A 22,668-nucleotide genomic window follows, 5' to 3' on the forward strand; every position below is an offset into this window, starting at 1 on the left:
GGAAGTCTTAACCGAGCCTGTGTTCTAAAGTCCTCATCACAGTGCCTGGCATGGTACAAGCTCCTTATGTTAAAGATTAAGAGTCTAAAGCACAGAGAGGCAAAGTGTCTTGCCCGAAGCCACACAGCTAACTAAATAAAGGAACCAGGCTTTGGACCTGGGTTTATCTGTCCTTACAACCCAAGCTTCTACCCTAGAAAGCCCTCCCTGATGAAAGTGATTAGTATTATATTGTTACTAGCAGTTTATTAAAATAATGAATTTACCTCTTTTCCTACAGAGCCTGGGGGAAGTGGGGAGCTTCCCCCCTCTCTTCTAGCTCCCAGTCAGCAGCATTCCTGAAGGTGAAGAAGGACCCTGGCAGGCAATCCCTTGGCCCCAGGGCTGAGGACACTCGGAGAGGCTGGCCATGAACTGAGGGCAGCCGGGTGGATGGATACCAAGAGGGAAAGCAGGAGAGTCCCTGCAGCTGGTCGAGGCCCTAGAGGATCCGGACCATACTCTTCAAACCCCCAAAGGATGTTCCTAGGATTTTCAAATTTATTCTATGAAAATCAACACAAAGATAAACAGATTCAATCACATTCAGTTGTACATTTAATGAACTGTCATTTTGGGGGAAATGATTGCAAATTACACATAAAAAGAAACAATTTGGGAAAAAAACCAGGGAGGCAATGATTAAATATTTAATATGCAGGCTGCCTTGGAAAAGCTAGATTGTAAGGTCAAGACGCCTGCTGGGGAAAGGACTCGGCCCTTCTAGCATCCTCCATTCGTCCATTCACACAGAAGTCTGCCCTTTGTTGAGCACTTATTATGTGCCAGGGGTGGGGCTGAGAGCTTCTTCTGAGAAACTCAGCCCCCCAATGCTAGAGGTGTGGTTCCAACTCCCATTTAAAGCTGCTTCAACTGCGGCTCAGAGAGTTTAAGCAGGTGGCCCAAGGTGGCACAGTTAGGAAGTGGCCTCCAACGACCCTCTGAGCGCCGACTGTAGAAAGTCCTAGAGACCCAGACATGAACAAAGACAGGGCCCCTGTCCTTGAGAAGCTCACAGTCTAATGAGTCCTAAATTAATAAAGGTTAGCAGCAAGAAGAGGTCATGACTTCTAGTGACTCCAACATTCTTTGTAAGTGAAAGCAACTTTCTCACGGAAGACACCATCATACAAAAAAGATGAAAGGGGAAACGCTTGGGGTGAAAGCTGGGAGGGGTCTCCCCGTCTGGCCCCCAGTCCTTGGGCACCTGGGGATAGGACTGCCGGCCCATCTTGAGATACACTGAGAGCACCCAAAAGTGTCACTTTACAGAGGGGAACATGGCAGCCTAGGACAGGAAGGGAATTGTCGAGATGGCCAGGACTGGAACCTGGGCCCGTGGATTCCTTTTTTGGGGCCTTTTGGTCTGCATTAGGGTTCCCAAGATGCTGGCATGCAGATGCTCACTTCCAGTGTCCTTTGTCCAGTGACACAGGCTGCCCAACACTGGCCGTGCTCTGGAGAGTTTGGGGCTTTTGGGCCATTTCATCGATTTTTCCCAATTGTGGGAGAAAAATGAAGTCTGTGAGCCCCTGTGGGTAGAGGTGAGTATTTTCAAAAGAACAATTTCTACTAGTACCCCAAACACGGGGGCGAGTCAAAAGGGCCTGAGTTCGATGCCCAGCTCTCTAGCCATGACTAAGATCTAGTCTGTGGTGGTTTTCAGTTTTCCCATCTGTCAAATGAAGTGGTTGGATTACAATGGATTCTCTACAAGGCTCTTTCCAGGATGGACACATGGGGAATCTGGAACTTTCTGGGCTGGGCCACCTCTGGATTTGGGATGACCTAGACTCCAGTCCCTCAACAGTGGCCCTAACATGTCATTGACTCCCTCCCGAGGAGTGCTGACCCTCGTCCATGCCCCCCTCAACCTTCTCTCCCTTTCCAAGCCTCCCCTCCCCCCACTCAATTTCCTGATAAGCCATGACCCAGAGCCTTTCTTGCTTTTCTCGAAGAATAGCAAACGGGATCCCAGAGACCATGTGTCAAGCCTCTGGATGTAGGGTGGAGACACTGAGGCCAGAGAAGGGAAGGACCATCCCAGGGGTCACCCTGTGGGTCACCAGGATCACCAACTCCTACCCAGGACTATGCTCTTAGGGTCCTTCTGCCAACAAGTACTTTTTTCCATATGCACTTAGATTGCATTTCCTGGGGCATCAGAAGTCTTCAAGGAGATTGAAGGAGTTCACCCATGCTGGCCTGTGAGAACCTGGAGGTGGGGACTTCCCTTTCTGCTCCCTTTCAACCCTTTTGATCACAGCTTGGAATCTCAGTTTGTTGCTAAAGTGTCTTTAACACCTTTCTAGCCCTTGTTAATCTCCCTTTACAAGAGCGTGGGGCCTTGGGCTCAGTACTGTCCTTGGACGGCTGTATTTTGCTGGAGATTTTTTTTTTTTTCATTGTGGTTAAATATACATTGTTAGAATTTAATAACACTGTTTTATTTTCATTGTATTTATTTTTATGGGACCTTCTATTTATAGTAATGTGATGCTGGTTTTCCATTTATGGGAATGATATAACATTTCTTTGTAAAAACAAGCACATTTAAGTAAAAAAAAAAAACAAAAAAACAAAACAAGAGTTGATTTAAAGAAAGCTATTAAGCAAACAGCCTTATCTGGTGCACAGATTCTCATGGAAGCAGGAGAATGGCTGAGGTCTGGGAAACTCTGACTTGGACCTGGACCTATGCTCCCAGCTGGGCGGCTGAGTGGTCCAACTGGCCTGTGCTGCCTTGCCCTGCCGGTGCTCCCCTCCCCTCTGCCGGCTTCTGCCAATCCCCCAGACCCTCCGAAACTCCATCCACTGCTCCTGCTGTCTCTGGCCTCCACCTCCCAGGCCCCAGTACCCTCACTAGGGGCTGAGCCTTTTCCCTCTTTAAATTTATGTGGCGCCTCGCGTCCAAGGAGGCCCACACAGACAGCCTCTTCCAACAGCATTCCATAAACGCAGAGCCTGTGGGGTTTCTCAGAGTAAAGGGTCAGCCTCCCCCAACCCTGTTTTGGCAGCGGAAGGGGTGAACATGGAGGCTGAATCCCTTTAGGGTTTTTCTTGTCCCTGTTTTACAGAAATTGCACTATCAGAGATTTTCTTCCCTGGGGTTAAGCACTGCTCAATTGGGGTCCATCTGAAAATTCAGGCAGACCAGGTTTATCTCCCCCCAGTCACACCTCTCTTCTCGGTCAGCCCTTTCTCAACATACCCCAGGTGAACGGTTTGAAAGGACCAGATACCCTCAAAGTCCTCAGAGGGATATATCCTTTTCTGGGAATGTGGGCAAGGACAGGCAGAGATTTCCAGCCCCTGGGGCCTGACATTACCAATCCTCATACCCAAGACTGGAATAGGGTCAAAGCCTATCAGTCACTCACCCTTTAGTGTGAATCAGTTGACCAAGGGGTACCCTGCAGAGCTCCTGTGTGTGTGACTATCCAGGGCCATCAGACACTCCACCACAGGAAAGCTTCGGGGGGCGGGGGACTCAAAAGACAGCCCCCCAGGGAAGAGGGGTGGGCATCCAGAGCCCCACTCATCTGGGGGTAGCCAAGCACTTTCACTTGGGCTGCCCCTTCCATCTGCCTGCTGGCTCAGTTGGTCTGCGGCAGGAGGGTTAGGGAGCTTTTCCACGGAGGAGGTTCAGAGGTTAAGTGTCTCAGTGAAGTCATGTGTCAGGGGCTGGGGAGGGGATGTGTGACTGAGGCCGAGGAACAAAGATGAAAAGATAAGTCCCGAGATTGGAGACACAGCGCCGGCCTCCTGCAATCAAGTCATTTGCATCTGGTCTGGGGTCAGCCCCGCCCCCTCAGCACCCCCGCCAGCGGCCTCTGTTATCCGCAGCTTGCCGAAGCAGCCCTTGGCAGGGTGAATCCCTCCGGCTTTCAACAGGTACTCCCGGGGCAGCAGGAAGCCCAGGAGAAGCAGCGAGGTCCAGATGGATGGTCATCCCCTCCAACCCTGCAGTCGGTTATGGGGGGGGGGGCGCTGCGTGAAAGTTTCCCCGGAATGAATACTCCGGGTCTAGCACGCCACTCTCCCACATCCCCAGCGTTATCTCCCGAATTCGGACGAAGCGAGGGCCCGGGAGCAGAGCGGGAAGGCGGGCAGGGGCTGAAGGACTGAGCAGGACAGAGGGTGGGCCCCGGGGCCCCGAAACATGGCCCGGAAGCCGCACCGCAGGAGGATACCGAGGCAGGGAGGAGGCGAGGGGCAGCCCGCCGGAGGAAACGTGTCTTCTCTGCGGCCGCCACGGCAGTGGTGGCGGCGGCGACTGGAGACGGGAGACGGGCGGGGAGGAGGTTTGGGGAGGGGAGGGAGCGCGGGGGAGAGGGAGGGACGGAGCGGTGGCTGGGAGGTGGGGCCGGCGGGCGGGCGGGCGGTTGCAGCTGCCGCCGGCGTCTCGGGGGCTCCAGGCTGCGGGGCGGACGCAGCGCCGAGCGATCCACAGCGGAGCCGCGCGAGGCCGCCAGAGCCCCGGCCCCGAGTCCCGAGCCCCGAGCCCCGAGCCAGCGCCGCCGCCGCCTCGCGCCACCGGGTCCCCGGACACGCCGCTGCCGCCACCGCCAGGAAGGCAGCCGGCGCCGAGCAAGTTGCGAGCGCGCCTCTCTGCCTGGGGAAAGTTTCCCCCGCGGCCGTCGGCGGGAGTTGGCGCGGGGTCCGGCTGCTGCTGCTGCTGGAAGGTAGGGGGCTCCGCACCTCCGCGCCCTGCGTGCGCCCCGCTGCTGCACCCCCGGGGATTTGGAGACCCCAGGGGCGCTCCCCCCGGCGACTGTTGGGTACGGTCGGGGATGGGGATAGAATGGGGGAGGGATCCCAGAACGGTCCCGGGGAAGCCCAGAAACCAAGTTCTACTTAAACTGGCCTGGGGAGGGGGCAGGGGAGATGTGCTTGCCCCATCCCCGCCCCAGATCCCTGCCCCGAATCCGCGGGCTAGAGGCTTCCCCCCGGGACAGGTGCGGTCCCAGTCGGCGCTGGGCGCTCTGGGTGGGTGATTGGGGGGCATCGAGAGGATGGCAGGGGGTAGCAGGTGTGGTTAACAAGGTTGGGGGCTCAGCGGGGTCTGTGCCCCGAGGGCGGGGGTGCGGGCCACGCCACTCCGTAGGAGGTCCGATAGAGACTAGGGATTAGGATCGAGGATCCTGCCGGGAAGATTGTTGGGCCCAGCCAGGGCACCGAAGGCGATCCGCCTTTGGGGTCCCAGCAGCGGGGCGGGGCGGGAGGGGCAGGGGCGCCACGCTTTCCTCCCGGGTCCCCCTTATCCCGTACGGGGTGTGCGCGGTTTGGGGAAGCGAAGCGGAGACTCTGTGGGTGCTCGGTGAGGTCCGAGCCTCTCTGGCACGTCCGGATTTACGGGGTATATATAATAGGAGTCCTCTGGGAGGGTTGCTTTGGCTCGCGTGGGCTCGCGCCAGCTTTGGATCCCCGCTAGATTGAGGTGAGCTGGCCCCCGCCAGGGGGAGCCCTTCCCCGGCCCTTTCACCCACAGGAAGGCGAGTCCTGGTTCCTGCGAGACAAATGCACCGAAACCCCGGACTTAGAACCACAGACCCTCCAACAGGCGCGGGGGCCCGCGCGGGAACCGGCCGCCCCCGTGGGACGGCGCGGGAGAAGTCCGAGCGTGGAGTTGGGGTACACGGTGTGTGGGAAAGCTTGGTCGTTAGGGGGTGGTTTTTCTAGGGGAGCAGGCGAGGTGTATGGTTGATTAAAATACTCACCCCCCAGAAAAAGAACAAGAGAAACTTGACACTAACAGCGAACTGGTGTAGAGAAACGGGATGAGAGGATCAATTTGTCGAGGTTTCTTTGGGGTCTACAGCCCAAACTGCTGAATGCGCCCTTCTTGTAAAAGTTGTACCTTTGTTTCCTGCATGTGGCCAGATGGATGGGCTGGATGACGGTCTTGTGGGCACTTCAGATCTGTCCTGGGTGGGCACAAGTAAGCTGGCAGGCACGGGACCGGGTCATGAAGGGCCCTGGGAGATTTCAGCGGTCCAGGCTGAAGTGGGTTACTCAGCCTGCGACAGGGTCGCTCTGCTCCTGGGTCTGGGTCTACAGTCCACTTTAATCCGGTCATTTCACAGCTGTTGGTAAGACACCTGCGATGCGTCCCTTTTTCTGACCTCAGCCCCCCACCCGCGTGCTTGGAGTCTGTGTATCTGTGCGGAGCCCTTGGGGGAAGCAGGATTGCCATTGGCATCTCTAAAGAGTATCAGCTTTGTCCTGTGTGGGCCTGCTCGACATTGAACGTGGACTGAAGGGACTCTTGCCTCCTCTCTTTAATTCCCCCCCTCCTCTCTGCACCCCAAGAGAGGACACATGAGCAAAGAACGGGCGGTGGCCTCATAGTGGCTGTGGGAAGTTTTCTTGAGTCTCTTGGCCAGCAGTGTGTGCTCACTGGACAGCCCTTCCCCTGCCCGCATCCCCAGAGTCCCCTGCAAAGGTCATGGAAATGGGGGGGGTCCCCGAAAGAGAGTTAGTTGAGGTTCTGGCTTTCTGTAGAGCCCACCGCATGTTTTTGCTGGATGTTACCAAAATGCTGTAGGGCAGAGGTGCCAGAAAGATCAGCATGATTTTTATTTTGAACAGAAGGGGTGGGAGGAGGAGACAGGGGAAAGGGTGGGGAGGCCCAATGGATGTCTCCGGGTATGTCTTCAAGACATCATGGGGCCTGAAAACAAAAGGAGTTTGGGGTTGTGTTTTATTTCTCGTGGTTCTTGTTCCTCTGTTGGAAGAAAGCCTCCTGACACAGCCTGGACCCTGGGACAGTGTGATCATGGGGCCCCTGAGGGCCGTGAGCTCCTTCTTTCTGTGGCCCACTCATGACCCACCGCACCTGCCCTGAGGAGAAGAGGGACTTGAGACTTCGCAGGTGTTTGCATTTGGGTAGCTTATCACGTGTGGACCCGGTATAAACTCCAAGATCTCTGATTCAGCAAAATTTCAAGCCTTGGAAATTCAGTCTCCTTATCTTCCTGTCCCTAAATCCATTACAACGCTGGCCCTTGGGACAGCTTTATCCCAACCCGAGGATGAAATGGCAGTCTACCGGGGCACTTTCTAGAAGCAGAAGTTTGTCTGGAATTGGAGTTAGGATACTTTGGGTCATCTAGGGAGTAGCCCCTCCTTCTTTAAAAAATTCCACGTCAGCCTGGAAAGAGCTACTGAGTTCCTGGATGAGGTTTTAGTGGTATGAGGGACGGCTGGAACACGGGGTGGGGGGGTGGTGAGACCGGTGGGAAAGGGGTGTGGAGGCAAGGAGTTATGGCAGGGATTTGTGGGAGGGGCCAAGGAGGGGAGGAAACAGCAAGGTTTGGGGGGGCTTGGTGGGGGCTGCTTTGAAATGGACCTTTACTGGATCCCAGGGGGGCTCTGGAACAGTCACTTTCAGCCTTGAACCTGCTTCCCCAGTCTTTAACCTGAAGGCGTTGGCCTGGGAGATCTTGGTGGACTTGCTGCTGAAAGGCAGGAAGGTATAACTTCTTGAGGCAGTAAGCAGCTTTTGCTCTGCCTTGAGTCCAGCGGAGGGCACCTCTCCTGCTGTTTTGCCCCATCCCGTCCCAGCCCTGCACAACATCAGACTGCCGTTTTGGCCGGAGAAGTTAATGTCAATAACCGGTGCCTGCTGGGAACCCTAAGTCTGTCTGCAGGCTCACAAGGGTGCCTGTCTCTGGATGCTTGTCTAACCCTCACTCCCTTTTCCTAAGGAAAGCCCGTGTTGGTGGCTGGGCGCCCCTTTGAGGGACCCCTCTTTCCAGAGGGCTGGAAAAATCAGGAACATTTGTTCATGCTCAGCTGGTACGCGGCAAAGGGAGGGGGCCTTGGAACCAAGCACTTTGGTCCCCCCGGAGCAGATGATCGGTCGATCGAATATTTCTGCAACCTGATGCAATGGAGCAAAGCTGCCAGCTTGGGCTCCTCCTGCTACGCGGGCTGGCACTTTGGACCGGAATCAGCGCTTGGATCCCGCGGCAGGGGCGTGGGTTGGGGGTGGGGGGGGTGGGGGGTGGGTGTGTCTGCCGGTAAGGAAACTCTTTTTGAGAAGAGACTGTGAGAGATGATGAGCCCCAGTGTTTGCAGCTGGCGAAGTAGGTCTTTCATGTCCGTGCTGATTATCTTAAGGTTCCACCCTTGTCCGTTGTCTTCTCCCAAGACCGCTGCTTTAATTAATAAATCAGACAACTCGGAGATGAGCAGAAGCGTGTTCTCTGGTTCTGCGCATGTGCTTCTGGACCGAAAGGCAACAGGGTTTGGTGGGGGGAAGGTCCCCAAACTCTGAGAGAAGACACTTGTGTTTGAGCCCTGATTCTTATGCAGGTGGAGCTGTGTGACCTCAAGGGAGTCACTGGCCCTCTCTGAGCCTGTTTTGCTCTTTCTTCAGCGACAGCGTTGGATGGTGGTTAGGCTGCCTGGGTTTGAATGTGTGTGAGGGCCGGGAGGAGTCTGCTTTGAGAATGGACCTGAGTTAAAACCTTGTGAATATTCGCCTGATAGCCCCATCCTCGTGGCAGGGAGCCCAGTGTGACGTCACCGAAAATATCCTGGTTTCTGGCACTTGAGGGATGATATTCCCTCCGCTAGTGTTTGCCCATTCTTTCCCTTCCATCCTTTGTTTCCTACCCTGAACCACAGTATGAAGTCCATATGTGCAGATAATGAGTATAAGCTGATAAACAACTCCCAGATTCACCCAAATAAAAGGCCGTCTTGCTAGAAGACGCTTGCGACTTTAAAATAAATAATCTGGCTTCTCTGCTCTGTTGCGTTATGTCTGGCCGGCCCTGCTCACCCCCTTTGTCCCCTGCCCCTTGGTCTGCTGCAGACACAGAGGCTAGACCAGGGGTATGTTCTGGGCTTTACCGGCTGCCCTGGCTGGGGCAGCCTCCTCCCGCTGCCCCCTTGCCTCACCCACCTGGCAAGGTTGGTGCTCGGAGCTATGGTGGGGGTGAGCTTCGTGGTGGCTCACGTTGTGGGCATGCTGACCATCAGCCAGCAGCTAGACCAGACTCCATTCCATCTGCACCCGCAAGGCTGGTTTAGATCTCGTCCTCATTTGGCAGATGTTAAAGTAAGGCTCTGAAAAAAATCAAGTGAGAAGTGGTGGTACCAGGATTTGAACCTAGGCCGATCTGTTGGCCCATCCAGGGCTCTAAACCCCTGTGTGATATTTCCTCCTCATGTACAGCCACAGACAGAACCTCCTGTGAGCCCCAAAGCCCCAGGAACTCGAGCTTTGAGATCCCATCAGGCCCTCCTCGCTGCTTCCGCTTGGCTTCTGGGCTCAGAGCCTTCTGTGGTTCCCTCTTTTCTCTGTCCATTTCTCAGCTTTCTGGGAAGTCAGTGACCTAACTGAGCAACAACGGGGTGTTCCTGGAATAGGATGTGTGTTGGAGTCACAGTGGTGAATTTGAACCCTGTTTCTGCCCCTGACTGGCTTTATGGCCTTGGTTTCCTTACCTGGGAAAAGCAGCAGAGCAACAGTCATAGCAATAAAACCATTCAGCTAAATCAGCCGCCGCCGCAGAGGACTCCAGCTCTCCGCGACTTAACATTGCAGGTGTAATTCCTGCCTGCGTGGCTTGTCTGGGGCAGGTCTCTGCTCCACACAGTTACTCAGGGACTCAGGAGGATGGTGATTCCACCATCTTGGTAGTGACACCTTCTTTAATATGTGGCATCGAAGTTACTGCCGAAGGGCAGAGAGAGGTGGGGGAGGCCCTTGGATGCCCAGCTGCCCCAGCCAGAAGGTGACCCTCATCATACCAGCTCTATTGCATGGGTCAGATCCGTCACGTGGTCCCCAGCCAGCTGCAAGGGATGCTGGGAATGCCAGGATGTGTGTGGAGATTTGCTGAGCGCTAACTCTCCAGTTATACTTCCCAATAGAGCACTTTAAGGATGAATTGAGATGATGCATTTAAAGCTTCCCGAGTAAACCTGGTATGTTGTCCACCCGTAAAACATGGATGCTTCTGTTCCCTAAGAATCCGTGGTATGCGTTGTTCTTTGTAGATTTCAGGCTGTGTACAGGGAGGGGATCATAGGGGAGATGGTAAAGTGCCCATAACACCCTGGAGGGAGGTGGCACACAGAGGCACTAAGGGACTTGCAAGTGAGTACGCAGCAAGGACACTAAGCTGGGCCTTGACCTTCATTCAGCCTAGCGCTCCCGTGGCCTCCTTTGGCTTACTGAAATTTACTGTCCTGCGAACTTCTGGGGTCTTCCAAACCCTACCTCCGATAGCTGCTCCTCCCATATGCTAACAGGGTTGGGGGAGACTGCAGGCACTATCTGGATGCTGAGGGAGAAGGGTGGGAGGTGAGGTGAGGGAATCCTAGTTGTAGGTATTCACAGTCAAAGCCGAGGGCATTCGGTGCCCCCACACACTGCTTTGGGAGTTATTTTGCAGTTCTTAAGCTTTGGAGCCCCGCCCCCACACCCCCCCACTGGCCATCACCTACAGAGTTACCTGTGGTTCCTGTCCCACCTGTGCAGCCCCGCCGCGGTGGCCCTTTTGCTCCTTTGTGGGATTGTGCAGAGAATGAGAGGGACCCTCCAGCCCAGATTTTCTGCTGGCAGGAAGACGGTCAGACCCAGGTTGGGATCCTGACCCATCAGTTAGTGCTCGTTGATTCTGGGACTCAGTTTTCTTGTCTGCAAAATGGGGAGTATACGGGACACCATAAGGCTATTCCAGACTAGGTGCGTAGTTGGTATCAACATGTTTGTGTATCTCTTGCCTGCCACCTGAGTAGGAAGGAAGGGATGCCTTGTAAAGGATCAGCACCCAGGAGAGGCTAGAAGCAGGCCCAGCACCTTGGCCTGTAACTTGCAGATGGGAGGTGATGCCCCCCCACAACTGCCCTTGCTCTCAGACTCTGCTCTCCTGTTGAACTAACATGCCTTTCATTGGCAATGGGAGAAGAACTTGAAGCTCTGGCCTTTGGATGTGGGTCCCATCTTTTGGAGTCTAAATACCCTGCGGGGGCGGGGCCTGGGGTACTGCTGGGCACCCCCTCCCACTTTGCTGCCTTCCCGGCTGGGCCAGATGACAGCACTCTCCCTGGCAGTGTCGCTCTCTCTGGACCTGCGCTTTGGTCTCCTGGGGAGCCCCCCCCCCCCCCCCCCCCCCCCCGCTGCCTCCACCACCTGGTGCCTCACATTTCCAGGCCCCTGCCAGCAGAGCAGGCCCGGGCACTCCTCTACTGTGGATTTGAGCCCATAGGGGAAGGATGTGCTTTCCCAGCCCAGCCATAAACACCTTCCAGAATAATGGGGATTAAGTGTCCCCCTCAAAGGAATAGCCAGTGGGTTGGACACTGGCGTGGAAGCGTCTTTGGTTAGGAAGACAGTGGTTCCTCAAGACTGGATTTTGAGGGCACCCCCACTTCCCGGGCATGGTGGACACTTGCACTTGGGGGCTGAGGAGAGTGGCCTTCTGCCGGAGCTGCCACCAAGATGCTAAGGAGGCGAGCTGCCTCCTGCTTCTCAGAGAATCACTGGTGCGCATGCGGGCCACAGAAGCCTGGCGGTGGGCGTCGCGGGATCCCTCAAACACACCTCATTCACTCCTGCCACCAGACCTCACTTCGGCCGCCTCTGCCACATGAAACACTTGGAGTGGGGCCTTGGAGTAGCTCGAGGGCCCTAAGAGGTGGCTGGTTTCCTAAGGCTGCCGTGACAAGCGACCATGGTGGGACATGGAAGCCACAGACAATTCTCTGCTCCCAGTTCAGGAGGCTAAAAGCCCTGAGTTAGGGTATTCGCAGGGCTCTAGGAGATGGTCCCTCTTTGTTCCTCCTTAGTTCTGGTGACTGTTGGCAATCCTTGGTGTCCCTTGGCTAATGGACGGGACCTGGTGCCTGTTCCCGTCATCCACGCTGTCTTCCCCTGAGTCTGTCTTTGCTCTCCCTATGGGGACACCAGTTCTACTGGATTAGGGCCTTAGGGCCTCATCCTAACTGATTACATCTGGAAAGACCCCATTTCTGAATAGGGATACATTCGCAGGTCCCGGGGGTTAGGACTTCCACATATCTTTTGGGGGTCCACCATCCAACCCGTAACAAGTGGGTACTAGGATTGCCCCATTTTACTCCCAGAAAGTCAAAGAATGGGCCCAAGTTCCTGCAGCTAAACCACTGGCAAGTGATCGGTAAATCGGTCTTGGTACATTTCAGTTTTCTGAGCAGTAAGGAGGGGATTTACAGCCACCTCCTGGTGCAGCGAGGCGCAGAGAGGAGGTAAATGTTTGCATTCAAGCACACTGGGTCCGCAGCGAAGCACCTGCCAGATGCTGCTGTCGGGACAGGCAGGGTGTCCTGTCTGGACTCAAGGAGCAGGGACGTATGGGAATTGTGACCAGTTACAAGTAGCATGTTTTCTAGAAATAACAATTTGAAATGACTGAATGGAAGGCGCCAGTGATGTTCTTCCAGCCCAACTTTCTGGAGTCGTCTTCTTTTCCATGTTCTCCTACATTAAGAATAGCCCGTTGAGGGCGCCTGGGTGGCTCAGTGGGTTAAAGCCTCTGTCTTTGGCTCAGGTCATGATCCCAGGGTCCTGGGATCGAGGCCTGCATCGGGTTCGCTGCTCAGCGGGGAGCCTGCTTCCCTTCCTCTCTCTCTGCCTGCCTCTCTGCCTCCTTGTGATCTCTGTCTGTCAAATAAATAAATCTTAAAAAAAAAAAAAAAAAAAAAGAATAGCCCATTGAGACAAATTGTCCCTGCTTTACTCTTTATCTCGGACTCTGTTTCGTACCAGAAGTCGCTGTGACTTTTGCAGGTTGGGCTTTTCTCCCCAGGGCCAACGTCTGGGTCTCTCTGCTTGAGGAGGGGGCTTAGGGGGCCTGAACAGACAGCTCTGGGCTCCAGAGCCCACCCCAGGGGAGCCCCAGAGGGTTTAGGGGTTCAGCTGATGCCGTTGAGGGTTGAGAAGAAGGCATGAGGAGGCAACACGTGATCAAAGGTTGGGAGTTCAGCTTCTGAACATAAGGGCCTCAGTTCAAATTCTGATTCAGTCCCATACCACGGCCTTTGTTTGGCCTTTGGCAATTACTGAACTTTGCTGTGCTACCATTTCACTTCCCAGAGTTTTACGAAGATAGGATTACAATGCACAAATACGTCTCTGAGGATTGAGTGGGACCTTTCAAGGATTCAGTGAATGCCAGAATTAGTCTAGGTATTTTATTGTCTGCTTCCATCAACGGAACAAAGGTGGGGAAACCCCACGGGGTGTAGCTTGGCACCTGGGGTTGAATCGATGCTCAGTAGGTAGGTGCTGAATGAATGAGTGAATGGGTGAACTCCTCGTTCTAGCATCTTCACAATCACATCCCTCTTGCTGTGCACTGAGGCCTCTAGCCATAAGCCCCTTGTATGTGGGGCACCGAGATACCATGGAACAAACAAGTAGGGATCCTTGGGTGCTATGGAAAAGTCGGGAAAGGCACTTACATCCGGGAGTAAGAGCAGCATAGGTCTGCTCGTGGATTCAAGCGAAGGTTGAAGCTTGGAGAAGGGGAGATGGGAAGATGCTGGGGAAGGGGAGCCTGGATGGTTGTGGTCACCCCGGAAGGCAGGCCATTTGGAGGCCTGGTGGGAAGAGCCACATTTACGGTATCCAGTGTTCCCATGGCAAGCAGAGACACACCCCCACCCCGGACCAGTTTTTTTTTTTTTTCTTTAAGTAAACTCTTCCTCCAACACCGGGCTTGAACTTACAACCTCGACCCCAAGATCAGGAGTCAAACCTTCTACCGACTGAGCAGGCCAGGTGCCCCTCCTCCAGGATCTTTACCTAACAGGTGCACCTCACTCGAGGCAGCCCAGATCTGTGAAAATGCCAGCTGGGCCAGGGGACCCCCATTCAATTTCCAGACGGATTAGCTCTCGGATTCCCATTGCTCCCTCCTGCCTTAAAAATAAAACTCAATTTACGGAAGCTCGACTTCCACACTTTGTTAGGAAAAACATCTGTCGTGCAATGTGATCGCTCTGGCTGTCTTGCCTGCGACCCTTCTGTGGATTCTCGATTGTGTTCAAAGGCTTTCCCACAGCCCCGCCCCCTCCCATCCCAAGCGGGCCTCTCTCCTCCAGCCCACCTGCCACCTTGCTTCCTTCTGTCCCCCCAACTAGCAGCATGGCCCCTCCGCATGGCACTGCCCCCTCCCTGCAATACTTTTTCCTCCCTCTTTAGCTACGAGAGTCCTCCTCATCTTTTGGTACTCAGCCCCTGCATCACCTCCTCCAGAAAGCCTTCCTGGACTCCTGCGTGGGCCAAATTATCTTCCTGGTGGCTCAGATTGCACCCTTGTTGACTTTGTCCCTGTCATTCTTTAATGTCTGCCTCCCTCACTGTAATGCAGGTCCCCAGGACAGGGATTCCCTCCCCCCCGACCCCCGAGCCATTGCTCAATGCTGCATCCCAGGCTTGGCGCATGGGCCCGGGTAGCTGGTGCCTCTCTTCAATTTCTCCCCTGCAGGCCGGTCTCTTCCGGGTTGTTTGGGGGAATGAGCACAGCTAACAGGCATTGATCTCTTGGAGTGTGCCAGGCGCTCACGGGTCTGAGCTCATCCAATAGAATCCAGGTTTTCACTCCCAGCTCTGCTCCTTCCTAACTCCACAGCCTCGGGCAAATTGCTCGGCCCCTCTGTGCCTTATCTTCACACCCATAAAATGGGACTAAAAATAACACCTCATTTATTGAGCTGTTGTGAGGATTAATTCAATTGATTCATGTTAAATTTATTTTCTCAGTCTGGGAGGCTAGAAGCTCATGACCAAGGTGTCAGTTGGTTTGGTTAGTTCTGAGGTCTCTCTCCTTGGCCCGCCGAGGGCCGCCTTCCTGTGTCCTCACGTGGCCTTTCTTCTGTGCGTGGGCCTCCCCGCTGCTTCCTGGGTGTCCAGATCTCATCTAATAAGGGCTCTAGTCAAATTGGATTAAGACACACCCCACTAGTCTCACCATTCACTTCATTACCATTTGAAAGACCCTGTCTCCAAATACAATCACGTTCTGGGGTGCTGGGGGTTAGGGCTTCAACATGAATTTTGGGGGAATGCAGTTTAGCCCATGACACCTTCTAATTCAGTATTATGATTGCGCCCGTTTTATGGCTGAGGAAACTGGGGCACAGAGAGGTTAGGTCACTAGTCCAAGGTCACACAGCCGGTGAGCAGAGGTGTAGAAATGCACAGCCAAGAGGTCCCAGCCTCCAGCACACTGTCAAGCATTAGATGGTCTGTTTCGTGGCTGTGCTCCTCTTGGGGAGATACCAGGGGTCTCGCCTCCTGGAACCAGCCTGTGTCTCAGCCAGAACAGGGAGGATATCAGGATCCACGGGTCTCAGAGATCTCTTGCTTGGCCCTTTGTGCCTTGCAGCCCTTAATCCCTTGTTCCACCGCTTTCCCTGTTCCCAGGCTAAGAGAGAGGCCAGGCCATGAAGGGTGGGAAGGAAGGGAGGGGGTCTCAGGAAGGGAGGGGATTACCGATTCCGGGGTTTGCTCCTTCTCCCTAATTCATTGATCCGATTTTCCAGGAGCTCTCGAAAGCTCTTTGAAGATAGCCATGTTTTACTGGTGAAAGATGGGGGAATCATCAGAGTCAACGTAATAAGAGATTAACAGCTGGAACAAGGGTATATTCCATGGAAATGAACTCTCAGTCCTAACCTAGGCTCCTCACCTGGAGACCACTAGGTCACTAGCCTCTTGCTTCTCTGGAATTGTTTGCAGGGTAAATGGGTGCATGTGTGTGTGTGTATGTGTGTGTGTGTGTGTGTGTGCACAGCACCCTCCATGGCCTGTCCCCAGGGGTGCACTGTCCCTCCTGCTCTGTCCCCTGGCTGCCTTAGCACTTGTCCTTCTGCCTTGTCTTAGCTGGGGGGCTCTCCATGCAGACCCCGAGCAAAGATTTGGTTGCAAATTGTTTATGTATGAGTTGGCCCTGGAGAGGTGAGCGGCCAGGGAGGGGAGGAGAGTCAGTAAGAGATGTGCTGGGTAGCCCACGGCTGGGGGCAACTGGGGACCCTCCCGGTGAGAGTCCTCTCGCTCCGCCTTCCTGATGCCCCACCTGTGGACACTCTCTGGGGACCACCTGTGGTGTTGTGGCCAGCTGGGTCCATGGCCATCTTCCCTCCTGAAGAGTTGCTTGGCCCTCTCTGGCCTCTTCCTGTCCCTCCCCCCCTCGGTCCGCACAGATGTCACCATGATGCTTTCATCTCAAGGGGTCCGGGAGCCCAGGCTGGGGTCTGTGGGAGAGCCCTGGGCCCTGCGGATGGGCCCTGTGGGCGGGAGGCCAGCAGGTCATGACATAGGGTGATTTCCACCTTCCCCGAGGGTTGGATGGCAGATCAAAGGGCTTTTTGTTGTTGTTTTATTTTCTTTTCCAGCGGCTTCTTGCTGGGCAAAGGGGCTGAGGAGCCAAGGCAAACAGAGCGATCTCTGAAGCCTTTGCCTGCTTGCTTGCTCTTGGAGAGGCTGGATGAGCTGGAGGTCCCCCAGCAGAGGGGCTGGGGCTGGGGCGACAGGTGGGAGCTGCCCAGGCCGCTTCCCCCCTCGTGCGTGACCCAGAGACCAGATGGGGACCCTGGAGGCTGATGCTGAGCCTAATGCATCTCAGGAGACCTTGGAATGTGGTATTGCCATGAAAGTGGGATGCAGGGTGGGGGCACCAGGAACTCTGGACTGAAGCCCAAACTTCCCCCCCACCCCGGTGAAATATCATTATCTCCTCTGTTCCCCCGCTGAAGAGACCGCGAGAGCACTGGACTGAAAGTCCAGAATCAGAGCCTGGGGTCTAGTCCTAACTTTTGCTCAAACCAGCTCTCTGTCCCACCGTGGTGGACTTCTGACATCTCCAGCCACATACTAGGGATGTGGGGGTGAGTGGTGCTTTTTCCTGGGTCTTCTTCCTCCGACTGACAGTCTCCTCTGAGTCTTCAGCGGGGAATATGACCAAAAAGCCTCGAATCCCCTGGAGAAAAGCACTCAGGAAGCCGAGGCGTGGTTGTTGATGGAAGTGGGGTGTTGTTTAAATAAATTAAGAGCACAAGAGGAAAATCCATCAGCATTATTTTCAGTAGCTGGGATGATATGCATAACATTTCCTTCCTTTCATTTGATAATTTTTCCTTCTCAGAGTAGTTTGAAGAAAGAAAGTGTCTGATGCTTGGCTACACAATGAGCTCAAATAAAAATATTCTTTTTAAAAAGCGGTTGCTATGTAATTGAATTTAAATAATGGGCAATTTTTGTTTCTAAGTAGCCGCACGGCTCACAAAGTTCTGCTCAAACCTGTCTGAGAGGTGCATGGGTGTGCAGAGAGAGAAAGACAGCACCGATAGAATATTTTTGGCCAAACAATAACAATGCTAATAACATATTTAAAGTGTGTGCCTGAGTTCACGCACGTCTGCTGGATCGAAATGTACGGGATTAAAATTAACCACTCTTTCTCGGAAGGAAGAGTTCCAAGGGCAGCCGTGGCATCCGCGTGGCCTTTGAATGGGGCCGTCTGTGAGTGAGTGAGTGGGAATTCTGGCTCCTGGGTCCCTTGGAGCTGAGTTCAAATTCTGGCTCTCAGCCACTGCGTGATGGTTGGCTAGTTTTTTATCCTAACTGAGCGTCTTGTGTTCTCATCTGAAAAAAGGCCAGGACACAGGCCCAATCAAGTGTCTCATCTGGAGCTGGGTGTGGGGCGACCTGCCACCTGGGCCCTCTTCCCTGCCCTTTTCCCTCTGGGAGCACAGCAGAATTTTTCCGGGTACACACCAGACTCATAGACGTGATCCCATACGATGCCCAGCCCATCCTACTGGGGGGAGATTTTTAATCCCCATTTCGTGGGAAGGGAAGCCCAAGATGATGAGGTTATGGAATTCCAGAGATGGCCCAGTCGGTGGAGGGGGCTACGAGGAATGGGAGGATTTGTCTGAACCATCCCACAAGGCTGGCCCTTCCCATCCCAAGGGGAGTGTTGCTCTGAGGTCTGTGGAATGTGAAAGGGCTCCCAGTGCAGCTTGGGATAGGCGTGCATTCCTTCCTTCTTTCCTTTCTTGTGTGTCCACTAGACTTTTCCTGAAGATTGGAGGCTGAGGGTAGCCAGCCACCCAGGCAGGACTGCACAACTCAGTCTCATCTAGGTCTTTTTAACGTCCCAATCTGTAGCCACCACAGGGACTTCTCTGGCCTGGGCTGGGCCCTCCCAAGCTCCTCCCCAGGCTCAGGCCTCCTCTGTCCCTCCTTCTGGGGATACTCGGTTTCTCCTAACTCTTGGTCACACATGGAGGACCCCCTGCCCCTCGTGTGGGTGACTCAGGTGTGGTCGCCTCACCACCAGAGAGCGGAGGAGGAGACAGCCTCTCCCAGAGCCAGCTCGCCTCCTTTCCTGCCAACCCTCTCCAAGGCCCTGACCCTCCTGAGGCTGCCTAATTCCCAGGCACTGACCTAGACCTTGGTCCATGGACCATCCTTAGAAGACATTGCTCTTAGAGCCCTCCTGTGTGGAGGGGCAGGCCATTTCTTAGCTTACGTCTGTCTTCTTGTCCCTCTTGTCGGTTAAGAGGAAGCTGTGAACAGAAGGGCTCTTCCCCTGCCCTCGCCTGACCCAGAGAATTCAGGACCCCTTATGTGTGTGCATATGCATGCACACACATGTAACACGTATGTGCATACGTGTGTGTACTTTTGTGTGTTCTGTAGGACCTGTGCCTTATGGCCTCACCAAGGGCTGAATGACTGACTATACCTTTGGGATGAGAAGAAACAGGATTGGGCCAAGGCCTGTCCCAGCCAGTTCGGTGGGTAGCGGGAAGAGAGCCACGTGGAGCAGTGGTCAGAGCTGGGGGCCTGGGGGGCAGCCCTCCTGGGTGGCTTCTGGCCCTGCCACTTTCTGGTTTCTTCTTTCCCTTCCATGGAACCTGGCCCCCAGCGGTGAGGCGGGTGGGCGGCTGAAGGAAGGGAGTGGACACGCGGTGCTGAGCGGAGTGCAGGAGAGGCTGCCCCGGGCCAGGCCCACCGCCAGCAGCCAGACCTCAGGAGTTTGGGGAGCCTTGAACTAGACCTCTGAGAGAGGTGTGTGCCGGAGCTGGCAAGCGTCCCTGCCCTTCAGCCATTTCTGGAGGCCTGCCTGGGGCGGTGGACGTGGATGGTGGCGGGGGGGGGGGGGGGGGGGGGGGGGGGTGTTCAGGGGGCCTTCCTCTGCCCCCTCCCCGCCCCTGAAGGCCCAAAGTTCCATAAAAGAGAAAGACTGGAGGTGAAGACAAAGCAGTTCCCAAGGGAGGAAGTACTGCTGGACGCAGTTTCAGACGCACGTTCCTGAAAATGGCCTCAGAAGGCGGATTTGCGGATGTTAAGGAACTTTTGGTATTTTTGAGCCTACCCCCCACCCCCCACCCCCTGTTTTTTTTTTGCGTTGTAGCCTGAGGGAAGGGCGAGGAGCAAGAAGGAGCCCTGTGGCCTGGTGGAGGGGGAACGTGAGGTTGCTTGATTTTCATGTGCAGCGGGAGGCCCTGTGAGTTTCTGTGCAAATGTTAATAAAGACAGATCGCAGTCAGACAGCTGGGGGCCTCCTGGGTGGCTGGAAACACGGCCACATGGCCGCCCCGCCCTGGGCTTGTGTACATTATCGCTTCAGAAAAGGGCAGTTCTCTGCTCTCACATCACCAGTCTCTGCTGCATTGGGGAAAGTCTCTTTCTTACAGCCCAGGGATCGGCAAGGGAACTTGCCCGGCCGGCTCTTGGCTGGGGCCCTTGTCTGTGTGCTGAGGTCCCTGCCCACAGCCCGCCAGGGCGCTGTCCCCACTGTTTACTGCTTAGCGGGGAAGAAGGGAAACAGATGTGATTGGTTGGAACTGAAAGAAGTTGCCATCCTGTGTCTGCTTTTTCTGGTGGTTCCTCATTGGTTATGAAAGGCCCACTGCAGTAGAACCTCCGATTAGAAATGGGGAGGTGGTGCAAATTCTAGCGTTGGTGCAACCTCGCTGTGTGACCTTGGGCAAGGCACCGGCCCTCTCTGGGCTTGTTTGCCACCTATAAAACCCAGGGGGCAGAACCCAAAACCAACCAAGCAAAAACACCTCAGTGCAGAGACAAATTATTTTCACAGCTACCTGAGCAGTGTGGGTGTCGGGGGGGATCAGATTCAAATAAACCAAAGAATGAGGCCAGGCTTGGGTTTGGTCCTGTTTTTCTATAATCATCCTAAGTGTAAGAAGGCTGAGCCACTTAGAGTAGCAAGGGTTTCCTGGGCCAATACTGAATAGCAGGAGTAGCGTGTTATGGTCCCTGATGACAAATGATTTTTATCCTGAATGTCAGTTCTGGTTGATTGGTAGGACCTGCTCGAGGCCAGCAGAAGGGTTGGGCTGGAGGCTTGTTGTGATGGGAGGAGAGTGGAGAGCTAGCGCTCAGGGGAGATCTGGGGAGCCCTGGGGTGCTGGATAGAGCCTTTAGGAAGTGGGGAACCTAGGTGCTTTGCTGTCACGGGGTTGATTGCTGTATGACCTGAGGCAATGGTTCACCATTGAGCTAGATTTCATGTACATGAAGAGGCTGCTCGTGACTTTAATGTAATTTCATCCCGATGGAGGAGCACTCAGTGAAGGACAGGCTCATTTCACTCATCAGTATAGGGGAGAAGTAGAATTTTCCCCCTACTATTACATTAATTTGTGACAGGACAGCATGCTCTCAAGGAAGTTGGTCTGGCCAGTGGCTAAGAGGAACAAAGCACACAGACCAAAGGTGCAAAACAATGGCCTGTAAGCCACATCTAAGCTGCATGAAATTCACCCAACATTGACATAGTGGGTCCTTATGACCCAACCATTCCACCCTTACGTATATATGCAACAGGAAGGCCCATGTATTCATGCCTTTCCCCAAAGGGCATGTATAAGAATGTTCCTAACTTCACTGTCCAAGACAGGCGATACCCGGAAATGATGCAAATGTCTACAGAAAGTGGAATGGCTGTAGTCCCGGGCTGGCATACTACGCAGCAGAGAATAAGCTCTTGCGGCTGACCATGACTTGGAAGAGTCTCAGAATCCCAGTATGGAAAAAAAGACACCAGATGTGGAAGAGTCTACACAGTGCAGCTCTATTTATATGAAGTTCAAGGTCAGCCAAATGATGCAGTGGTGTTAGAAGTCACAATAATGATAACCTCTGGGCAGAGGTTGGGGAGTGCTTGGAAGCAGCATGAGGGGTTCCGGGGGCTGGTCTGTTTGTGCCCTTATTTTGGTTGGTACTTTCATAGGTACGTTCAGTTTGTGAATAGTCATTCACTTCAGATCTCTATACTTTGTCGTGTAAATGTTCTATTTCAATTTTAAAAATCCTATTAACTCAACGGAAGACATAAAGCAGATTCTAACCCATTGAAATACTGAGACGCGTAGTTTACAACTCCAGATCCCTGCTTTCCTTGATAAATGGGACGCTGTGAGAGCCCGGGCCCCCACGTAGCAAGAGTGGCCTGAGGCGAGCAGGGTCTTTGTTGGGATTTCTAGTCGGAACCCATGAGAAAATGCTGCCCTCTGAGGCTCCCAGCCTCCATCAGAGAGAAGAGCTTTGTGAGGGATGGGTGAGTTAGAAAGAGCTGAAAGTGTCCTGGTCACGTCGTGGTGCTATTCTGTATCTAAATTTATCATCATGGTGACATTTGTTGTTATTTAGTCTCTTTCTGTATCTAAATTTATCATCACGGTGACATTTGTTGTTATTTAGTCTCTCTGAGCCTCAGTTTACCTACATTGGTAAAGTGGGAAGATTAATACCGACATCCAAGGACTGTTTTGGGGTTACGACAAGAACATGGTTCGCCTGGTGAACCATGGTGGCTCTGAAGGCCTGCAGAGCTGCATCTTCTCCCCAGCCCCCACCCCCACCCCGGCCCCAGGCCTGGTGCTGCCCCCTTCCCGCTGCGGGGAGGGGAGATGTGGTAGATTCAATGTGGGGCCACAGCGTTCCCTTTGTAATGGTGGGGTGGGAGATGGGAAACCCGTTCTCTGGGGCTCTGGCAGTGCCCTCCTCCCCAGCCCACCCTGGGCGCCGGTGTCCCCCTCACTTGGAAGGGCAGGTGCTTTTCTCTGGCCGGGCAGGGCCAGGTGCGCAGGCGCGCTGAGGACCACAGTAAATGCTGCAGGTCTGGCGCCGGGCACTCCGGGACAGGCTAGCACGTATTTCGCCTCGTGGGGTGGCTGGCGTCCGGGACGCGCTGTCGTCAGTCCCTGCTCCTTCCTTCTTTGTCCCCTGGCAGCAGCCAGGGCAGCCCGGCCATCTAGCGGTGGCGGGGCGTGGTCCTCTGGGATGCAGAGTTTCCCAGAGCATCTCCCAGTGGGGTCTCTGCCGCCTCCCAGAGATCCCCGGGGCAGGGAGGTGTGCGGACCTGGCTTCAGGAGCCCTACCTGGAAAGTGGGGGGTTGACCATACCTGGCTCATCCCCGGAGCTCCGCAGTCCTGGCTGTGGTTGTCCGTCTTATTGGGGCTGTCATTCCAGGCCACGAGAAAGCACCCAGTGGGCCATTGGGGGTTGACTCTGGGGTAAAGGATGTGGTTTGAAACGGCCTCTTTGTCTCCGAGCAATCTGTTTTGATTTATTCAACTGTGGGAATTTG

The 22,668-nt window shown here is 54.4% G+C and overlaps 1 protein-coding gene across 5 annotated transcripts in view; it reads left to right on the forward strand.

Moving 5' to 3' along the window:
- The first annotated feature begins 3,854 nt into the window (after positions 1-3,854).
- TSPAN18 (tetraspanin 18) overlaps positions 3,855-22,668 on the forward strand; it is a 175,867-nt gene continuing 157,053 nt past the window's right edge. For 2 of the 5 annotated variants that reach the window (XM_032356506.1, XM_032356510.1), the window contains exon 1: positions 4,413-4,724. The gene's annotated coding sequence lies outside the window, so the exon portion shown is untranslated. The other 3 variants (XM_032356509.1, XM_032356507.1, XM_032356508.1) reach the window with 3 other exon arrangements.

The sequence above is a fragment of the Mustela erminea genome, chromosome 9 (assembly GCF_009829155.1).
Source record: "Mustela erminea isolate mMusErm1 chromosome 9, mMusErm1.Pri, whole genome shotgun sequence".
Lineage (NCBI taxonomy): Eukaryota > Metazoa > Chordata > Mammalia > Carnivora > Mustelidae > Mustela > Mustela erminea.